Source organism: Panthera tigris, chromosome X, assembly GCF_018350195.1.
Source record: "Panthera tigris isolate Pti1 chromosome X, P.tigris_Pti1_mat1.1, whole genome shotgun sequence".
Lineage (NCBI taxonomy): Eukaryota > Metazoa > Chordata > Mammalia > Carnivora > Felidae > Panthera > Panthera tigris.
In genome coordinates, this window is record NC_056677.1 from 65,468,416 (window position 1) to 65,491,415 (window position 23,000).

Below are 23,000 nucleotides of genomic sequence, written 5' to 3' on the forward strand. Positions count from 1 at the left end.
ATTTTCATCCTTTATTTTCTTCCAACATATGATAAGAGCTCATAAGTCAAGAATGGTCTTATAGTTCATATATATATTGCCTAGCCTATGTCTCACACATTATATGGGTTCAGTAAATGTTTATAGATTCCCTTCAACCTAACTAAATGTTTATAGATTCCCTTCAACCTATTCTTAATGATAAAATTATTGTGACTGGCCTTGAAGGGTATACAATTATGGGAAAGAATAGTCTGCCCCTTCAAGAAACATTAGTAACAGGGCTAAAATAAATATATAAAATCATTAATAGGGAGAATATGCTGAAAACCATAAAAAGGACACAGAAAATGCCAAAAGTAAGAGGAACCTGGAAAGACTCCAAAGATGAAATGGCTTTTGAAATGGGTCTGAAGAATGACTGTCAGGTAGGTTTGGAGAGAGTAGAGGGTATGAAAGGGTTTGTAATAGGCATAAATTAAGGGAAGCATTGAGGTGTGAAGAACAAATCGTTGGGGTCAAAAAAGCCTAAAGTATGTTCTGGAAATACCAAAACCTGTTGATAATAGAAAACCTGTTAGATATTGTCTGATTAAAGTCATGTTCTATTTTTTTTATTTCTGCCAAACTAAGACATCCTTGTCATCAAAGAGATTGTGATATTTTATGCAAGCGATCTGTACTAATTTCTGAGGTTTATTAGTATAGTAAATATTTAGAAAAAATGATATTAAAGCAAAGGGATTCTTGTGTAACTGTATCATTTTATTAAACATATATTATTTATCTGCAGCTTTTCCCCTAGTTCCAAGTTCTTATTTAAATTCCAGTTAATTAACATACAGTGTAATATTAGTTTTAGCAGTAAAATTTAGTGATTCATCACTTACATACAACACCCAGTGCTTTTCACAATTGCCCTCATTAACACCCATCACCCATTTAATGCATCCCTCCCCACCTCCTCTCGAGCATCTCCCACTGTGTTCTCTATAGATAAGTCTGTTTTATGGTTTGCTACTGCCTTTTTCCACCCTATGTTCATCTGTTTTGTTTCCTAAATTCATTATATGAGTGAAATCATATGGTAATTGTCTGTCTCTGACTGTGTTATTTCACTTAGCATAATATTCTCCAGCTCCATCCACATTGTTGCAAATGGTAAGATCTCATTCCCTTTTTTATGGCTAATATTCCATTGATATATATACACCACATCTTCCATTCATCAGCTGATGGATATTTGGGTGCTTTCCATAATTTGACCATTGTCGATAATGCTGCTATAAACATGAGGGTACATGTATCCCTTCACATCAGTATTTTTATATCCTTTGGGTAAATACCTATAATGGAATTGCTGGGTCATAGGGTAATTCTATTAAGTTTTTGAGGAACCTTCATACTGTTTTCCAGAGAAACTATACCAGTTTACATTCCCTCCAACTGTGTAAGAGGGTTGCCCTTTCTCTGCATCCTCCCTAACATCTCTTGTTTTTTGTATTGTTACGTTTAGCCATTCTGACAGATGTGAAGTGATATATCTTATGGTAGTTTTGATTTGTATTTCTATGATGATGAGTGATGTTGAGCATTTTTTTCATGTGTCTGTTAGCGATCTGGATGTCTTCTTTGGAAAATCATCTATTCATGTCTTCTTCCCATTTTGAACTGGATTATTTGTTTTTTGGGTGTTGAGTTTTAGAAGTTCTTTATAGATGTTGGATACTGGTCATTTATAAGATATGTCATTTGCAAATATCTTATCCATTATGAAAGTTGCCCTTTAGTTTTATTAATTGTTTCCTCCACTGTGAAGAAGCTTTTTACCTTGATGAAGTCTCAATAGTTTATTTTTTCTTTTGTTTCCCTTGCCTCAGGAGACTTATCTAATAAGAAGTTGCTACAGCCAATATCAAAGAGGTTACTGCCTGTGTTCTCTAGGATTTTCATGGTTTCCTGTCTCACATTTAGATCTTTCATCCATTTTGAATTTATTTTTGCATATGGTATAAGAAAATGGCCCAGTTTTATTCCTTTGCATGTTTTTGTTCACGTATCCCAACACCACTTATTGAAGATACTTCCTTTTTCCCATTGGATATTCTTTACTGTTTTGTCAAAGATTCGTTGACCGTATAGTTGTAGGTCCATTTCTGGATTTCTATTCTGTTCCATTCATCTATGTGTCTGTTTTTGTGCCAGTATAATATTGACTTAGTCACTACAGCTTTGTAATGTAACTTCAAGTTTGGAATTGTGATGCTTCCAGCATTGTTTTTCTTTTTCAAGATTGCTTTGGCTATTTGGGGTCTTTTGTGGTTCCAAACTTTAGGATTGTTTTACTCTGTGAAAAATGCTGGTGGTATATTGATAGGGATTGCATTACATGTGTAGATTTCTTTGTGTAGTATACACATTCTATCAATATTAATTCTCCAATCCATGAGCATGAGATGTTTTCCCACTTTTTTTTATCATCTTCAATTTCTTTCATCAGTGTTTTATACTTTTCAGAATACAGATCTTTTACTTCTTTGGTAAGATTTATTCCTAGGTATCTTATGGTTTTGGTGCAATTGTAAATGGCATCAATTCTTTGAATTCCCTTTCTGGTGATTCATTATTGGTTTATATAAATGCAACACATTTCTATACATTGATTTTGTATCCTGAGACTTCACTGAATTTGTGTAACAGTTCTAGCAATTTTTTTGTGGAGTCTTTCAGATTTTATACATAGAGTATCATGTCTTCTGCAAATAGTGAAAGTTTTACTTCTTCCTTGTCAATTTGTATCTTCTTTCTTTCTTTCTTTTTTTCTTTTCTTTCTTTCTTTCTTTCTTTCTTTCTTTCTTTCTTTCTTTCTTTCTTTCTTTCTTTCTTTCTTTCTTTCTTTCTCTTTTGGCTGATTGATGAGGCTAGGGCTTCCAGTAATATGGCAGTAACAGTGGTGAGAGTGGACATCCCAGTCTTGTTTCAGACCATAGAGTAAAAGCTTTCAGTTTTTCCCCAATGAGGATGATAGTAGTGTGGGCCTTTCATATATGACCTTTATGATGTTGAAGTATGTTCCCTCTCTCCCTACTTTGTTGAGGGTTTTTATTGTGAATGGATACTGTATTGTGTGAAATGCTTTTTCTGCATCTACTGAGAGGATCATATGGTGCTTATCCTTTGTTTTATTAATGTGGTATATCACATTAATTTGATTGACTTGTGGATATTGAACCACCCCTGCAGCCCAGGAATAAATCCCACTTGATTGTGGTGAATAATTCTTTTAATGTGCTATTGGATTTGATTTGCTGGTATTTTGTTGAGAAGTTTTGCATCAGTGTTCATCAGGAATATTGGCCTGTAGTTCTCTTTTTTAGTCAGCTCTGGTTTTGGAATCAAGGTCATGCTGGCCTTGTAGAATGAGTTTGAAAGTTTTACTGCCATTTCTAGTTTTTGGAGCAGTTTGAGAAAAATGAGGTATTAACTCTTCTTTAAATGTCTGCTGGAATTCCCCTAGGAAGCAATCTGGCCCCGGACTATTGTTGGTTATCAGTCTCTTCAAGTTTTCTATTTCTTCCTGTTTCAGTTTTGGTAGTTTATGTTTCTAGGAATTTATCCATTTCTTCCCAATTACTCAATTTGTTGTCATATAATTTTTCATAATATTCTCTTGAAATTGTTCATATTTCTGTAGTTTTGGTATAATCTCTCCTCTCCCATTCATGATTTTATTCATTTGGATCCTTTCTCTTTTTCTCGATAAGTCTGGATAGAGGTTTATCAATTTTATTATTTTTTTCAAAGAACTAGCTCCTGGTTTCATTGATATGTTCTGTTTTTGGTTTTGGGTTTTTTTTCTTGTTGTTTCTATATCATTTATTTATGCTCTAATCTTTATATTTTCCCTTCTTCTGCTGGATTTAGGCTTCATTTGTTGTTCTTTTTCCAGCTCCTTAAGGTATAAGGTAAAGTTAGGTTATTTGAGATTTTTCTTACTTCTTAAGGTAGGTGGGCCTGTATTGCTATATACTTCCATTTTATAACTGCTTTTGCTGCATCTCAATGGTTTTGGACAATTGTGTTTTCATTTTCATTTGTTTCCATGTATTGTTTTATTGCTTCTTTGTTTTCCTGGTTGACCCATTCATTCTTTAGTACCGTGTTGTTTAACCTCCATGTATTTGTTGTCTTTCCTATTTTTTTCTTGTGGTTGACTTCAAATTTCATAGCATTGTGTTCAGAAAATATGCGTGGTATGATCTCAGTCTTTTTTGTACTTGTTGAGGCCTGATTTGTGACCTAGCATGTGGTCACACATGTTTTAGAGAATGTCCCTTGTGCACTTTAAAAAAATGTGTATTCTGCTGTTTTGGATAAAATGTTCTCAATATAGCTGTTAGGTCCATCTGGTCCAGTGTGTTATTCAAAGCCATTGTCTCCTTGTTGATTTTATGCTTGATGATCTGTTCATTGATGTAAGTGAGGTGTTAAAGTTTCCTACTGTTATTGTATTATATTCAGTTAATTCCCTTATGTTTGTTTCATATAGTTAGGTTCTTTCAAGTTGGGGCCATAAATATTTACAATTGGTAGATCTTATTATAGAGACTCTTTTAAGAAAAGTGCCCTTCTTCAGCTCTTGGTACAGTCCTTGGTTTAAAGTCTAGTTTGTCTGATAGAAGTATTGCTACTTTGGCTTTCTTTTGAAGTCCATTTGCATCATAAATATTTCCCCATCCCATGACTTTCAATCTGCAGGTGTCTTTAGGTCTAAAATGAGTCTTCTGTAGGCAGCATATAGATGGGTCTTGTTTTTTTATCCATTCTGGCACCCTGTGACTTTTGAATGGGCATTTAGTCCACTTACATTCAAAGTAATTGTTGATAAATATGAATTTAGTGCCATCTTATTGCTTGTTTTGTCATTTCTACAGATTTTCTCTGTTCCTTTCAGTCTTTTTCACAGAGTCCCCCTTAATATTTCTTGCAGGGCTAGTTTAACGGACCCAAACACCTTTAGTTTTTGTTTTTCTGGGAAATTCTTTATCTCTCCTTCTCTTCTGAATGATAGCCTTGTTGGATAGAGTATTCTTGGCTGTAGATTTTTCCCATTCATCACGTTGAATATATCATGTCACTCCTTCCCTTCTGGCCTGCCATGATTTGTGGAGAGATCTGCTGCTAAACTTCTTTGTTTTCCCTTGTAAGTTAGGGACTTCTTTGGTCTTGGTGCTTTTTAGGATTTTTCTGTATCTCTGTATTTTGCTAATTTAACTACAGTACATCTTGGTGCTGGCCTGAATTTGTTGATTTTGATGGGAGTTCTGTGTGCTTCCTGGAATTTGAAGTCTGTTTCCTTCCCCAGATTAGGGAAGTTTTCAGCTATAATTTCCTCAATTAAACCTTCTGCCCTCTATTCTCTCTCCTTCTTCTCTGGGACTCCTATGCTATGAATGTTATTACATCATGGAATCATTCAGTTCTCTAAGTCTACTTTTGTGATCCAAATTTTTCTTTCCTGCTTTGATTACCTTCATTCTGTCTTCTGTTATTCATTCTACCTTCTATTATTGTATCGCCCATATAACTTATTCATTCCTCTGCCTCTTCCATCCTTGTTGTCATTGCATCCAGTCAGTTTCAAATCTCATTTTTCATTGCGGCCTGATTGATTTTAAGCTCTTATCTCTGTAGTAAAGGACACCCTGGTGTCTTCTGTGCCTTCTTAAATCCAGCTAGTATCCTTATGATTGTTGCTTTAAATTCTGGATCAGGCATATTATTTATTAGTTAGTTATAGTTATTTATAGTTAGTTAGTTATAGTTATTTAGTTAGTTATAGTTATTTAGTTAGTTAGTTAGTTAGTTAGATCCCTGACCATGACCTTTCCTTGTTCTTTCTTTTGGGATGAATTCTTCCATCTTGGCATTTTGTCTTGGTCTCTGTCTTCTTCTCTGTATTAGGAAAGCCTCTCCTGTTTCCTACTCCTGAGAGTAATGCCTTTATGAATATGAGGTCATGTATTTTCCAGGGCCTGGTGATTCAGGAAGTGTCTCTGGTTTATGCTGCATACACTCTGTGTCTCTGTTATGGCTGCTCTGTCCCTCAGGTCAGTCTTCCACAAGGTTCTGCTTGCCTGAAGTGGGGAATGTTTGGACCTTGGTGAGAGTGTGGTGACTTTTAATGAGGTATGCTCTTATCTCCTTGTTAAAAAGAGACCTGAAACTATTTCCACTAGAGCTGAAGTTTTTCAGAACTCTACTGTCAGTAGACATGATGTGTGTGGGGGTTTTTGCTATTCTTCAGGTAGTGGGCCTACTGCACTGGTTCTCAGGCAAGTACCAACAGTGTACACAGTGGTGGCACTTGGTTAAGCAGTTTAAGCTGCCAGTGTTATCAATGTATTATTTACTGAAGTTAGTTTATGCCTGAGGGGTGGGAGAGGGAAATGGTACCAGCCAGCTCCTTTGTCCCCAGAGAGGGCAGTTTGTGCTCGCTGCTATCAGGGAAGCCCTCCCAGAAGAGCAAATAATTTCCCCTCATTCATCATAGGTGTTTCTCAGATTGCTTTTTTCACACTGTCTGTGTCTGCATTGCTTGCCTGCCTGGACCAGTGCAGTACACTTTGGGGTCTATCCCAGCCAGGCCCACTGAGTTTTAAATCTCCAAACTTTAGGGACCTGGTGTGGCAGGAACTGCACTAGTCTTCTGGGGGAGGGTCTCACTGCACTGGTATTGATACAGGTTTAACTCACAAGAGCAGTTGCACCAGACTTCAGGAGTGTGAGGTTTGGAGCAAAGTGTGCTAAAGAGCCATTCTCCAGGTTAGCCACCTTCAGCAGGTGTCTTTAGGCCTATGCTGAGGAGAAAAGGAAGAAAATGACACCTCCTGGCACCTCTGTCCCTTGAGATACAATGCCACCTCTATCAGATGTATTCCAAGAAGAAGGAACTGTCATCTTTCCTAACATGTCTTAGGTGATCCACAGATCTCACCCTCTGCTCCCAGGTTACCTGCTTGTCTTCTGTACAGAAGCACTGCAGCACCCCCAGGGCTTTATACCAGCCATTCCACAAACCTCTAAAACTCCAGTTTTTGAGCCCTAATGGTTGCAAATACTCACAAAAATTATCCCCTGGGGAAAGTTTTCCCAGTCGGTGGCTTTGGGGAAGTGTTTTCCTTGTGTGATTTCCTGTGTGTTCTTCTCTCTCTCTCTCTCTCTCTCTCCCTCTCTCTCTCTGCAACCAGGGCTCTCTCCCCTCTGCAGTACCAGCCATCCGTTTCTTACCCAAACCATATCTGCGCACCTCCTACCTTCCATGATGTGGCCTTCTCTCTCCTTCTAGTTGTGTAGTTTGTTCTGCCAGTCCTAAGATTTATTTTTTAGGTATTCAGAATGGTTTGATACTTACCTAGCTGTATTTGAGGGGTGAGGCAAGAAGCCTGGGGTCCTCCTACCCCTCCTACTATGTCATTTTAGCTCCCCTGCAGCTTTTTTTTATCTCATAAAAACAAAACTTATTTAAAATTATTCTTTATGAGTATTATAGAGTTTTCTTTCTAATTGTTTCATTTAAATTACCACCATACACCATGAACTATTATTTTATATTTACTAAATATTTTCCATTCATATTTGCTCTCTCTTGTAGTGTGAGTTTGCTGTAGCCAAGTGTCAGTAGAGAGTTATATGGTCCTCAATTATAGATGAATTTGGGAATAGAAAATATCCACTAGATTGTAGTTCCCCTTTTCCCATAGGAACAAAAGAAAAAAAACTTTTCATTCAATAAAAGTATTTACAATTTCATTAAGAAAACATACAGTAAGGGGCGCCTGGGTGGCTCAGTCGGGTACAGCATTTGACTTCAGCTCATGTCATGATCTTCTGGTTCATGAGTTCAAGCCCTGTGTTGGGCTCTGTGCTGACAGCTCACAGACCATAACCTGCTTCAGATTCTGTGTTTCCCTCCCTCTCTTCCCCTCTCCCACTCATTTCTCTCTCTTTCTTTCAAACATAAACATTAAAAAATTAAGACAATATACAGTAACCTAAAATAAGCTTTGGCTTCAAATAAAAATGAATGAGAAATTCAATGCTCTTAGGTATAGTCCTTTGTAGCAGTTCTCAAAGTATATTCCAAGGATCCTAGGAGTCCCTGAGACACTTCTGTGGGTCCATGAGGTCAAAACTATTTTCATAATACTAAGACATTATTTTTATTATACACTGTGTTGACATTTGCACAATGGTGTAAAAGCAATGATAAGTGAAAGTACTAACACTTTAGCATGAATCAAAGAACTGGTACTAAGCTCTAGTAGCCATCATTTGTATTCTTTACCAGAGTACACTCATAGGGGCAGAAAAGCCGATTTCATTTAATGTCTGATGAATCACTAAAAATTATTAACTTTATTAGATCTATATGCTTGAGTATATATGTCTTTAATAATCTATAAAATTGAGTATAAAGTGGACCGAAAGTACTTCCTTCCTCATACCAAGAATGATGGTTGTCTCCAGAAAAAGCACGTATAAGATCAAGTGAATTATGAGACTTTCCTAGCCACTTTTTTTTTCATGGACCACCATTTTTACTTGAGCTACTGAAAAACTGGTTATTCTGTCTTGCATATTTGGCAGACAGTTTTTCCAAAGTGGATAAAGTGAATCTCTCACTTCAAGCAAGGTAAATGGCAGTATTCATTGCCAAGGAACAAATGTAAACTTGCAAGTGAAAACTGTAATTTGTTTTTCTTTTCATTTATCAGTGTTCATTTCTGATGGGTAAATCTGGATGAATATAATCCACATAAACAAAATATCTTGGGTTCCTCAACTCCTAAGCATATAATGATATCCTGAGGCCGACATGTTTGAGTATTGATGGTCTACTATACTACCTACCTTATAGGACACCTTGTTAAGAAGAGGTCAATTAATTTTATTTCATAATATTTGTCACTTATGTTCCACCTCCCTTCTTTTTTTGATATTAATCCTAAACTGGATATAAGGACAACTCAGCCAACTTAGCTATATTTGTATATTTACAGGTCCCAGTTTATTTTCTGTGTTTTTTTCTCTCTTAAAATACACCTCTGATGTCAGTGACAGCTTGATTTTCCTTTCCCCCCTCTTTACAACATAAACACCTAAATTTTTTCCACACATCTGCTCACTAAGCCATTTATGCTGCTTATCTAGTAAAGATAAAGATTGATAATATCTTTATCAATATGTCACATTGTCTAGAAACCTCACAAACTGTTACATTGTTGAACTTTTTGGCAATTAGGAGTTTTAAGTTATAAAATTGGATTAAGGCATAATATCCAAGGAGGCAACTTGTTTTACCTTACAAATTACCACCTAAAACATGTTACTTTGTTTAAATTTTCTACCAGCAGCTTTTTCTTAAATACTTTTCTACCAGGTGAGCACTTCCTCTCTTAAAAATAGAAGACAGTGGTTACCAATAAGGAAACAATGTATACTAAAATACATAATTTAAAACAGGAATGTCTGTAATGTATGCTGTACTTTTAAAGGGGTCCCTAGACCAGTTCCCATCACCGAACGTGCTTGCACCATGCAAATGCCCAATGCTGTGCTTCTGTGGATCCATCCCTCCGAGAGTCCTGCCTCCCTCCCAGTGCTGCAGGGCCCCTCCCGCAGGAGACCACCAAGGTCAAAGTGAGCTAAGCTTGACCCTCCCACCCCTGTGCACCTTGCTAATATGCCCTTGGCCAGGTCCCATCAAAGCAGCACCACAAGCCTGGCAGTGTGCAAGTAGCCCAGACAGGGACCACACCACTCCACAGTGAGTCCTGCCACTGGGAGAGGGGAAGATAAGGTACACACCAGTCTGACTGTGGCCCCAGTGTTGGGCTGGGGGCAGACATCAGGTCTGACTATGGCCCTGCCCACCAACACAAGTTACTCTGGACAGCACAGAGGAAGTGCCCCAGTTTGGAGCTACTGCAGGGACTACCCAAAATGACAAAATGGAAGAATTCTCCTCAAAAGAAACTCCAGGAAGTAGCAAGAGCTAATTGATCAAAAACGATTTAAGCAATATAACAGAACAAGAATTTAGAATAATCATAAAATTAATTGCTGGGATTGGAAACAGCATAGAGGACAGCAGAGAATCAGTTGCTACAGATATCAAGGGGCTAAGAAATAGTCATGAGGAGCTAAAAAAATACTATAAATAAATGAGGTGCAAAATAAAATGGAGGTAGCCATAGCACGGATTGAAAAGGCAGAGGAGAGAATAGGTGAATTAGAAGATAAAATTATGGAAAAAGAGGAAGCTGAGAAAAAGAGAAAAATTCCAGGAGAATGAGGGGAGAATTAGAGAACTAAGTGATGCAATCAAATGAAACAATATCATAGAAATTCCAGAAGAGGAGGAGAGAGAGAAAGGGCTGAAGCAGTACTTGAAACAATCATAGCTGAGAACTTCCCTGATCTGGGGAAGGAAAAAGGCATTGAAATCCAAGAGGCACAGAGAACTCCCTTCAGACGTAACTTGAGTCAATCTTCTACCTGATATGTCATAGTGAAACTGGCAAAATACAAGGATAAAGAGAAAATTCTGAAAGCAGCTAGGGATAAACTGGCCCTAACTTACAAAGGTAGACACATAAGAATAGTAACATACCTATCTACTGAAACTTGGCAGGCCAGAAAGGAATGGCAGGAAATCTTCAATGTGATGAACATAAAAAATATGCAGCTGAGAATCCTTTATCCAGCAAGTCTGTCATTCAGAATAGAAGGAGATATAAGGGTTTTCCCAAACAAACAAAAACTGAAGGAATTTATCACCACTAAACCAGCCCTACAAGAGATCCTAAGGGGGACTCTGTGAGTGAATTGTTGCAGGGACCACAAAGTACCAGAGACATCCTACAAGCATGAAACCTACAGACATCACAATGACTCTAAACCAATCTTTCACTAATAACACTGAATGTAAGTGGACTAAATGCTCCAACCAAAAGACATAGGGTATCAAATGGATAAAAAAAAAAAAAGACCCATCTATTTGCTGTCTACAAGAGACTCATTTTAGACCTGAGGACACCTTCAGATTGAAAGTGAGGGGATGGAGAACTATTTATCATGCTACTGGAAGTCAAAAGAAAGCTGGAGTACCCTTACTTATATCAAACAAACCAGGCTTTAAATTAAAGGCTGTAACAAGAGATGAAGAAGGGCATTATATAATAATTACAGGGTCTATCCATCAGGAAGAGCTAACAATTATAAATGTCTATGTGCCGAATACGGGAGCCCCCAAATATATCAAACAATTAACCACAAACATAAGCAACCTTATTGATACGAATGTGGTAGTTGCAAGGGACTTTAATACCCCACTTACAGCAAGGGTTAGATCATCTAGACACAGGATCAATAAAGAAACAAGAGCCCTGAATGATACATTGGATCAGATGGACTTGACAGCTATATTTAGAACTCTGCATCCCAAAGCAACAGAATATACTTGCTTCTTGAGTGCACATGGAACCTTCTCTAAGATAGATCACATACTGGGTCACAAAACATCTCTTCATAAGTATAAAAGAATCGAGATCATACCATGCATACTTTCAGACCACAATGGTAGGAATCTTGAAATCAACCACAGGAAAAAGTCTAGAAAACCTCCAAAAGCATGGAGGTTAAAGAACACCCTACTAAAGAATGAATGGGTCAACCAGGCAATTAGAGAAGAAATTTAAAAAATATATGGAAACAAATGAAAATTAAAACACCACAATCCAAACTCTTTGGGATGCAGTGACCGTAGTCCTGAGAGGAAAATGCATTGCAATCCAGGCCTATCTCAAGAAACAAGAAATCCCAAATACAAAATCTAACAGCACACCTAAGAGAAATAGAAGCAGAACAGCAAAGATACCCCAAACCCAGCAGAAGAAGAGAAATAATAAAGATCAGAGCAGAAATAAACAGTATAGAATCTAAAAAATTGTAGAGGAGATCAATGAAACCAAGAGTTGGTTCTTGGAAAAAATAAACAAACTTGATAAACCTGTAGTCAGGCTTCTCAAAAAGAAAAGGGAAATGACCCAGATAGATAAACTCATGAATGAAAATAGAATTATTACAACCAATCCCTCAGAAATACAAGCAATTATCAGGGGATACTAGGCAAAATTATATGCCAACAAACTGGATAACCTGGAAGAAATGGACAAATCCTAAGCACCCACACATCTCCAAAACTCAAACAGGAAGAAATAGAAAACTTGAACAGACCCATAACCAGTGAAAACATTGAATCAGTTCTTAGAAATCTCCTAACAAATAAGAGTCCAGGACCAGATGGCTTCCCTGGAGAATTCTACCAGCCATGTAAAGCAGAGATAATACCTATCCTTCTCAAGCTGTTCCAAAAAAGGGAAGGAAAACTTCCAGACTCATTCTAGGAAGCCAGCATTACTTGGATTCCCAAACCAGACAGAGACCCAGCAAAAAAAGAGAACTACAGGCCAATATCTCTGACGAATATGGATGCAAAAATTCTCAACAAGATACTAGCAAATCGATCAAGTAGAATTCATTCCTGGACTGCAGGTCTGGTTCAATATTTGCAAATCAATCAATGTGATACATCACATGAATAAAAGAAAAGAAAAGGACCATATGATCCTGTCAATCGATGCAGAAAAAGCATTTGACAAAATTCAGCATCTTTCTTAACAAAAACCCTCGAGGAAATCAGGATGGAAGGAACATACTGAAACCTCATAGAAGCCATTTGTGAAAAGCCCACAGCTAATATCATCCTCAATGGGGAAAAACTGAGAGCTTTCCCCCTGAGATCAGGAACACGACAGGGATGTCCACTCTCACCGCTGTTATTTAACATAGTGTTGGAAGTGCTAGCATCAGCAATAAGACAACAAAAGGAAATAAAAGGCATCAAAATTTTCAGTGATGATGTCAAGCTTTCACTTTTTGCAGATGACATGATATTATACATGGAAAACCCAACAGACTCCACCAAAAGTCTGCTAGAACTGATACATAAATTCAGCAAAGTTGCAGGATACAAAGTGAATGTACAGAAATCAGTTGCATTCTTATACACTAATAATGAAGCAACAGAAAGACAAAAAAAGAAACTGATCCCATTCACAATTGCACCAAGAAGCCTAAAATACCTAGGAATAAACCTAACCAAAGGTGTAAAAGATCTGTATGCTGAAAACTATAGAAAGCTTTTGAAGGAAATTGAAGAAGGTATAAAGAAATGGAAAAACATTCTGTGCTTATGGATTGGAAGAATAAATATTGTCAAAATGTCAATACTACCCAATGCTATCTATACATTCAATGCAATCCCAACCAAAATTGCACCAGCATTCTTCTCGAAGCTAGAACAAGCAATCCTAAACTTTGTATTGAACCACAAAAGGCCCTGAATAGCCAAAGTAATATTGAAGAAAAAGACCAAAGCGGGAGGCATCACATTCCCAGACTTTAGCCTCTACTACAAAGCTGTAATCATCAAGGCAGCACGGTATTGGCACAAAAACAGACACATAGGCCAATGGAATAGAATAGAGACTCCAGAATTGGACCCACAAAATTATGGCCAACTAATCTTTGACAAAGCAGGAAAGAATATCCAATGGAAAAAAGACAGTCTCTTTAACAAATGGTGCTGGGAGAACTGGACAGCAACATGCAGAAGAATGAAACTAGACCACTGTCTTACACCATTCACAAAAATAAACTCAAAATGGGTAAAGGACCTGAATGTGAGACAGGAAACCATCAAAACTCTAGAGCAGAAAGCAGGAAAAACCTTTCTGACCTCAGCCACAGCAATTCCTTACTTGACACGTCCCCAAAGGCAAAGGAATTAAAAGCAAAAATGAAGTGTTGGGACCTCATGAAGATAAAAAGCTTCTGCACTGCAAAGGAAACAATCAACAAAACTAAAAGGCAACCAACGGAATGGGAAAAATTATTTGCAAATGACATATCGGACAAAGGGCTAGTATCCAAAATCTATAAAGAACTCACCAAACTCCACATCCGAAAAACAAATAATCCAGTGAAGAAATGGGCAGAAGACATGAATAGACACTTCTCTAACGAAGACACCCAGATGGCCAACACGCACATGAAAAGATGCTCAACGTCGCTCCTCATCAGGGAAATACAAATCAAAACCACACTCAGATATCACCTCACGCCAGTCAGAGTGGCCAAAATGAACAAATCAGGAGACTATAGATGCTTGAGAGGATGTGGAGAAACGGGAACCCTCTTGCACTGTTGGTAGGAATGCAAATTGGTGCAGCCACTCTGGAAAACAGTGTGGAGGTTCCTCAAAAAATTAAAAATAGACCTACCCTATGACCCAGCAATAGCACTGCTAGGAATTTACCCAAGGGATACAGGAGTACTGATGCATAGGGGCACTTGTACCCCAATGTTTATAGCAGCACTTTCAACAATAGCCAAATCATGGAAAGAGCCTAAATGTCCATCAACTGATGAATGGATAAAGAAGTTGTGGTTAATATATACAATGGAATACTAGTTGGCAATGAGAAAGAATGAAATATGGCCTTTTGTAGCAACATTGATGGAAGTGGAGAATGTTATGCTAAGTGAAATAAGTCATACAGAGAAAGACAGATACCATATGGTTTCACTCTTATGTGGATCCTGAGAAACTTAACAGAAGACCATGGGGGAGGGTAATGAAATAAAAAGTTAGGGAGGGAGGAAAACCATAAGAGACTCTTAAAAACTGAGAATAAGTGAGGGTTGATGGGGCATGGGAGGGAGGGGAAAGTGGGTGTTGGGCATTGAGGAGGGCACCTGTTGAGATGAGCACTGGGTGTTGTGTGGAAACCAATTTGACAAAAATTTTCATATTAAAAAATAAAAATAAAAAATAAAAAAGTGGTCTCTAGACATGAGAGTTACCTTAGTAAAATCTGTTGAATACATAAACAGAAAAACAGGAGAACTAGAGCATGTTCAGGATATTATGATCAGTATGTTAAAGAGATTCAAAATCATAGAATATAAAGCATTGTTGGAGGAATTCGGTTATTTATTTGCCTAGTGTAAAGATACCCCATGGGAGACCTGAACACAGTCTTCATATAGTTGAAGAATTTTCATGGTAATGAAGGATAACTTCTTGTCTACCCTTGTAAGCAGTAGAACTAGAACTAGTAGGTAAAAGCAATATAAAGACAGATTTCAGTTCAGTATAAGTTTCTGGCAGAACTGTCCAAAGCTGAAATGGGTTGCTTTAGAGTTTTTTACTTGTCAATGGACAATGTTTAGGGTTGGATTAGTATGCATGTTAGGCAGGCCTGTATTGCGTGGAGAATTCAAGAGTTTGTTGGATGATTGGACTTCATGACCTTTTAGGTCTTTTATAACTCTTAGATCTTGTGCTTAATAACTTTTAATTTTTATTTCTGAGTGTAATTTTTTATGAGATGAAATTCAGCTGCAAGACATGACTTGTGGCAAAAGTAAAGCATAATGAAGAACATTGTGTTCTTTACTAAGGAAAAGTATGTGTACCAAATAGTACCTACTGCTTACATATGTCTCTACTGGAAATACTGATTAACAAATTGATGAATCACGGTTCTGGTTACATTTTTTTTTTCTGTGAGTATAATGAAGTATGTCTCAAAAGTCCAGTATAAAGCTGTATCTTTAAGTAGAGGAAGGCATCTCTGAGAGGCCTTGCATTTGGCCTTAAGGCACTAAGCATGCAGGTGAGCATTCCTTAGCCATTCCGTCATAGCTTTCTACTTGTTGACCTACCTACAATGTTTTGTTTTTTTCTATACACATATTCAGCAATGATCATTTATATTGGTCACACCTACAAAAAGACCCTGATAAAACAACATTGGACAGTTGATAAATAGCAACCATTTATCCTTAGGAATGTATTTTCTCATCCATGAAATGACATTGTAACAGCTACCCTACCTACCTTTCAGACTTAGGAGATAATGTATATAAACATAATTTGTAAACATTAGAGAGTTGTTGAAATACAATGAATTATAATTATAAGTTTGAGTGATTGTAGTCTCAGATAAAATTTCAATATAAAAGTGTTGACTGTGTGCATGGGTTCCATCAATGAAATTCAAATGCAATTATAAAATTCAAACAAGTATTTATCACAGAGATTGTAAACAAAACTCTGGCTTTGAATAATGGATGTATAAATAGAAATTGGTATTATTGACTTTCTTGTTTTTCTTGGCTAGAGATATTCCCAATGAAAAACCAGACTTTATATACAGATCCACATTTCCTTATCCACAATTGAGAAATTTGTTTTAAATTTTGAAAATCTAAAATGTTTTCATAATTAATCTTGGTTGCAAACCCTGACCTAACATGAACTTGTTTGGTAGCAAACCCTAGAAATGTGAGGTGTTAATTAGTATATTTATTTATTCCATTTGGTGTGAATAATCAAGTTTCATTGAAAAAATATTAATGTATTGGATTAGAGGATGCTACTCCAAATCCCAATGGAGGTATTATATTATATTTGCTATATACTCCAATATTGCATTTCTAATATCTGAAAAAAATTCTGACATTGAAAAGATGCCCTGTTACCACCCAAGCATTTCAGATAAAGTACTGTGGTAATGTTTACATAGTCCCAACTTTAGCTGCACTCCCAGTGCACATCTAGCTGTTTTAAAAAATCAGTAGAGACTACTTGATATACAAAGAAATATTAGAAGAGAAGAGCTTTGTATTGTGTCACAATAACTTTACATTGTTTAAATTACTCTAATTTCTTCCTGAAGATCTTTTGATACCTTCAGTTTGTTCTTATTCATTTCCTTTCCCAAAGTGATATTAAATGGATATTGGGATCTGGATTTTTGATATTAAAATTGTTCACCAAATATAATCTTTGAGTTTACTCCAGTGAGTATTTGTTTTTAAGCACCAATCTGAATCAGTGAAATAAAAAAACAAAAATACATATTAAAATCAGGCTGAACCTGCCACTCTAAAATATAGTGTAGCTTTTAAAATATAGCAACATTTTACTGGTAAAAGAAGGTGAAGTGAAAAATCCTAGGGAAACTGTTCTTCATCCTGATAAGCCTACCATGAAGGAGATGTTCGTGCTTTTTATCTGAGTAGCTCAAGCTAACGACAGATAGTTTCCATTCAGGATAGAGGTCAATGGTCAAGGATGTATCCACCTATGTACTTCAGATATTGAGTGTTTTTGGTTACTCTACTAGAGGTTTATTTTCAGAAAACCATTTAAGAATGATTTTTCACTGTCTATACCATATTCAGTGTTCATTATCCCAATTTCTAACCTTCTGGCTCTTCACAGCATGATTCCTCTACAACTTTTCTTTGGAGCTCATGGAAGAAATTCAGTGTTTTGTCCTAAAATGTGACAGTTCCCACTCAGTTATTTCTAAAATCACTCATATTTGAAAAAAAAAGTATATTTAATGAATTTTTAAATGTATCAAACTAAGTCAAAAGAGATATGGCACAATTAATCAAGTTGGGAATTGTAACCTTTGGAGTGAATGGGACTTAAATAAGACATTTGGATCACTAAACAGCTACTTAATGATAGTTGTCTTTTGACTTTTGTTTTGTCTTTTTATTTTCCCAAGACTCCTTCCATCATCTTCTTCACTGTTAAATGTGCTGTCTTGTTTTATTACTACATTGTTTTATATTTTTAAATTCTACTTAAAACCCCGTCCCCCGACTTGTACCTATTGATCTCTTCGTTAATCCTGGGCTATTATATCTATTACTCTACTCACTAATTTATTTGTATAATTTGTTCTTTGTTTTTGTCATCTGAATCTTGGGCCTTTTGATTTTCTTTACATTTTTTTGAGTGAGAATTACATGACTTAATTAAAGCACTTAGTACCTGACACATTATGAGCATTATATAATTTTAGTTACTATTACCACTTAATTACATGTTTAAATGTTCTACACTCAAAAAGTTAAAATTTTAAAATCTATATTCAGTATTACATATGAAATGTCATGTAACTTATGTATTTTTCCTTTAGAAAATGAACAGATATATTTTCCTATTCAAATTAAGCTCTGATTTAACATGATCTCCTTCATGTACATAATGTGTATTGTTAGATGTTATTCAAAAATTGTTTCTTCTTCCTCTGACATATACTTTAGTGCCAGGAAAAAATTGAGCAAGTGTCTTGTTTGATCTTTGGCCCTTCCAAAGTGTACTTATTCCCTTCTACATTTCACTGCAAAATGACTACATGGACTATCCAAAACATCTCCTTTGGATCACTGGCTTTCACAGATATTTCCTATCTATAATCTATTTGCTTGCCTATTTTCTCAATTTTGATAATTTCATTAAAAAATTTATAAAAATTTGTCTTTACTATTTTTATTAAAGTCAAAGTAACTTAAGAATGCATTTTTAATGTTTAAAATGTCTCATGTAGCTTTGGATTCTTTTGAGATTTCAGACTTAGAATTTCCTTATATAAATTTCTCATTTTAAAATATTTTTATAAGAGCATTAATGATACAACAGTAATATTCTTGGTTTCCTGGCAACAGTATCCATTGTGTTGTGGCAAGTGAGTTTCAGAGAATGTGGGGAGATCAGTTGATGGGGAACTCTGGAGAAGGAAGTTAATCTTCAGAGTAGTAGTGTTGTTAAATTCAAAAAAGTGTGCTACAAAAAGACACGGTGAGAAATCCCATAAAAAGGTAGTTTAATTACTTTTTCCTTTCAGTTTCAGCTATGAGTAGTCATTGAAATTGACATTGTGATTACATTTCATTTGAAAACTTACTTTACTCAACTAAAATATGCACTGAATTTCTTAGAAAATTAGCTATTTTGTTACTAATTATGTCTATAATTAGAGCTGTGGTAAAAAATAGAACTCAGTTAATGTGATGAAAAAGGCATCAGTAATTGTTTTTATATCTTACTCTCTGTGCTTATGTCAATAGTGATAGATGAGAGACAAAATATAACTGATATGTTGATGTAGTATAAAGAATTATGTTTATTCACAACTCCAGGGTAAGGGAATTACAACTTTCTCCAGATTAATCGACTAACACATTTACGTTGCAATAAATAGCCAGATAGTGAATGATTTTGAAAACTTTAACTTCACACATTTCTCAAGTGAAGTATTAAAGTCTGTACCTCACTTTTTTTAGGTATCAAGTGTGTTTACTACATACCAGTGAAAGAATATTGCAGCCAGGTAATCAAGCATATTTACATATATATTTTTTCTATAATACTGAACTTCCTTTCAAGATTTACTTTTCCTTTTATAAACCACCCATTAGTTGTCTCTTTTGTATAGTCTTGAGGTACCCTTAAAAGTGAACTTTATTTTATGCTAGTAGAAGAATTTAATGGAAGTAAAGTTTGGAAACAATAATCAGATTAATACTTTTAATGTTACTAATGATAAACTTAGTGGATTTCATTAAGGCAATTCTACTTTTAAAAAAAAGAAACAAATGAGGAAAGAAAAAAAAAGGAGAAAGACAGGGGTACAAACCAAGAAACAGATTCTTAACTAGAGAACAAACTGATGATTACTAGAGAGGAGGTGGGTTGGGGGATGTGTGAATTAGGTGATGGAGATTAAGGGGTGTACTTGTTGTGATGAATACTGGATGATATATGGAATTGTTGCATCATTATATTGTCACAGTATGTTAACTATACTGGAATTAAAATTAATAATAATAGATTAATACATTTAATATTACTGATTATAAACTTAGTGGATTTCATTAAGGCAATTCTATTTTAAATTATCAAAAATTGCATTTTGAAATTGTCTCTTTAAAAAATTCCATCCAGGGGCACCTGGGTTGCTCAGTCAGTTAAGCATCTGACTTTGGCTCTGGTCATGATCTCATGGCTCATGAGTTCAAGTCCCAAGTTGGGTTCTGTGCTGACATCTCAGAGCCTGAAGCCTGCTTTGGATTCTGTGTCTCCCTCTCTCTCTCTCTCTGCCCCTCCCCTGCTTGTGCTCTGTCTCTCAAAAATAAATAAACATTAAAAACAATTTTTAAAAATGCTATCCAGCTGTTTTCTCTTGTTAGAAGTAGCTATAGATACGGGAGAAACTATAAGGACCTATATTTCTAGCCAAACCAAGAGCAGAAGGTATATTTTTAATGTTTGTTTATTTTTGAGAGAGAGAGCATGCATGGTGGAGGGACAGAGAGAGAGGGACTGAGGATCTGAAGTAGGCTCTGTGCTGACAGCAGCAAGCCCAATGTAGGGCTTGAACTCATGAACAGTGAGATCATGACCTCAGCTGAAGTCAGATGCTTAACCGACTGGGTCACCCGTGTGCTTCCAGGGGCAAAAGGTATTCAGTGAGAGAGGGAAGTGCTCATGATGGAGAGACTTAAGGAAAAAAGAGAACACGAGGGGAAAAAGCCACTTGTTTCAGAAAAACTGCCCTCTGAGCATGAATTTAAGTTTGTGTTTATGTTGCCAATGATTGAAGAGGTATAGGAAGGAGGAAGATATATGGTAGGTGTGTGTTTTGGAGAAAGACATGTCAGACAGTATTTGGGGAGATGATAGGAAATTGGTTTTCTGTGTGGGGAGGGAGAAAAAGTAGTAGTATTCCACTGGAGAAAGTTCAGCACTAAAGGAAAAAGGATAGTAATGGAGAGATCACTGGCATGGGGAAGGTAGGCTCAACACTATAGGCCACCTTAAATTGTGTGCCTATAGGTTGCCATAGAAGTGGTCTTACACTACAAGGGGGATTAGCCTGGGAGGAAGGGAAGTTTGTAGGGTAGGTGAGTGGAGCTAGAGGGGTCTGTTGGGGGAAATACTGTCCCTACCCACTTGCCCTTGGACAGCAACAGCTGATACAAGTGCTTGCTTTCTGTACACTTTCTTTCTTAATCTCTTTCCTTCCTTCTCCCTTTATTCCTTTCCTTTTAATTTCTACATTTCTCATTCTTTCTCTTTGGCCACCCTTTCCCTTCTTCTCTGTGCTTATCAGCAGCCCCCCCTCCCAAGCCTCATTGTAGCATGGCATCCCTTCCCCCCTCCAGTTGTCTGGACAGATTTGAAGAGACCAATAGTTGGTGAAGTGAATTCTTATGGCCAAGAAGGTGCTGTGAAGGGAGAAGGGGAAACAGGCTAACAGATTTTTTTTTTAATACTGAGGCTTTTTCCTTGAGCATTTTAGTGAGTTCCTACTTTCCTCCTTCTTCAGGTAGTGTTCCTGAATCATATGGAAGGTATATATGTTGTTGGCTATAATTCTGGAATCTCCTTTAGTCTCCAGAGCATCCTTGATCTGTGTGTGTTGACAGGGTTATCTACAAAGAGGCAACAGATCTGTAATGACTTGTAGAATGTTTACCTGGTTACTGGGTTTATTGTGAGAGTCATGGTGAACTGAACAGGGTCAGTGCTAAGGGGATGGAGCTTTGTTCTCACTAGGTAGCTTTAGCTCACAGCTTGCCCAGAAGCCTGTTGTACTTCAGAGCCTTCTCAGTGATCTCTGCACCCTGTCATTCCCTCCAAAGGGAAATAGAGTTCTCTCTGGCCAGCTCCCCTATTTGAGGTTAATGACAGTTTGGAGAGGCAGCAACTCTTTGTATCAGGTACATTAGAAGCAAAAGAAGCCTGATTTGGTTGAATCTGCATAGCTATCAGCCTTTATCAGCCACTTATATAAAGAGCAGAGGGAAAAAGGAAGAAAGAAGTATTACTGAGAGCTCTCTCACTTCCCACTGTAAGGGATTGGCACTAAACCTGAAAGGATTTGGGAGATGATTTCCTTAGAACACTGCACACTTTTAACACTTTGAAGCAACAAATAATATCCACAGCAAGTTAAAAACTATAAACAAACACAAAGTATATTTATGGATTGGGGCAGAATGGGAAGGAAATGATAAGATTTCTCTGGAATTAGAGGCAGAGGTTTAACCTGGGGGAAGGTAGCTCGTTTTTAAGCTTCTGAGCATCATGCTTTTAAATCCAGAGCTATTTCTCATTTAGGCTTTTGTATTGTTTTCTCTAGGTGTCTGGCATGTTGATCTTTTTTTATAAATTTTTTTAATGTTTATTTTTGAGAGAAAGAGACAGAGCATGGGTGGGGGTAGAGAGGGGAGAGAGTGAGACACAGAATCCAAAGCAGGCTCCAGGCTTTGAGCTGTCAGCACAGAGCCCAATGTGGGGCACGAACCCATGAAACACAAGATCAGGACCTGAGCTGAAGTAGGACACTTAACCCACTAACCCACCCAGGCACCCCTGGCATGTTGATCTTAATTATTCCAATGCACCTTTTATCTTAGCTTTTTAACTCAAAAACCCTCTTTTAGCATGGTTCTATCTACATGTAAGAATTTCAAGAACAAGTTATTTCCCTAATCATCAATGGCAGGAAACCAAGAATTCATGCAAATTTTCTGTAAAAACAGTATTAGAATGAAAATTAGAGCTAAGCAGTGTTTGAAAAGAGATGGACATAAAGTGAAGAGAATGACAGACTAGGATATTAATAACACCAAAATAGAATCTACCTGCCTGCGTTTTTATGAGTATGAGTAGAAACTAGAAATCTTGAACACTTCTACTATCTTTTGGTACATGAGAAGTTGACATTTTTCTACTCGCTCCATGGCCCAAGCCTATTTTTTTGTTGTTGTTTATTTTTGAGAGAGCGAGAGAGAGAGCAAGTGGGGAAGGGACACGGGGAGAGAGAGAGAGAGAGAGAGAGAGAGAGAGAGAGAGAGAGAGAGAGAATGAATCCCAAGCAGACTCCGAGCTGTGAGCGCAGAGCCCGATGTGGGGCTCGAGCTCACAAACTGTGAGATCATGACCAAGAGTCAGACACTCAACCGACTGAGTCACCCAGGTACCCCTAAGCCTAATTTTAAGTCCAGTGACATCTCTGAGC

At 36.8% G+C, this 23,000-nt stretch overlaps 1 protein-coding gene across 16 annotated transcripts in view; it reads left to right on the top strand.

The window, feature by feature from the left end:
• TENT5D (terminal nucleotidyltransferase 5D) overlaps positions 1 to 23,000 on the top strand; it is an 84,730-nt gene that overhangs the window by 51,365 nt on the left and 10,365 nt on the right. For 10 of the 16 annotated variants that reach the window (XM_042975035.1, XM_042975044.1, XM_042975038.1 and 7 more), the window contains one exon: positions 19,258 to 19,304. The exons of 2 other annotated variants lie outside the window; for them this stretch is intronic. The gene's annotated coding sequence lies outside the window, so the exon portion shown is untranslated. Of the gene's footprint in view, positions 1 to 18,690; positions 18,793 to 19,257; positions 19,305 to 23,000 lie in introns of those variants that run through there. 4 more of the 16 variants (XM_042975039.1, XM_042975048.1, XM_042975045.1 and 1 more) reach the window with 2 other exon arrangements.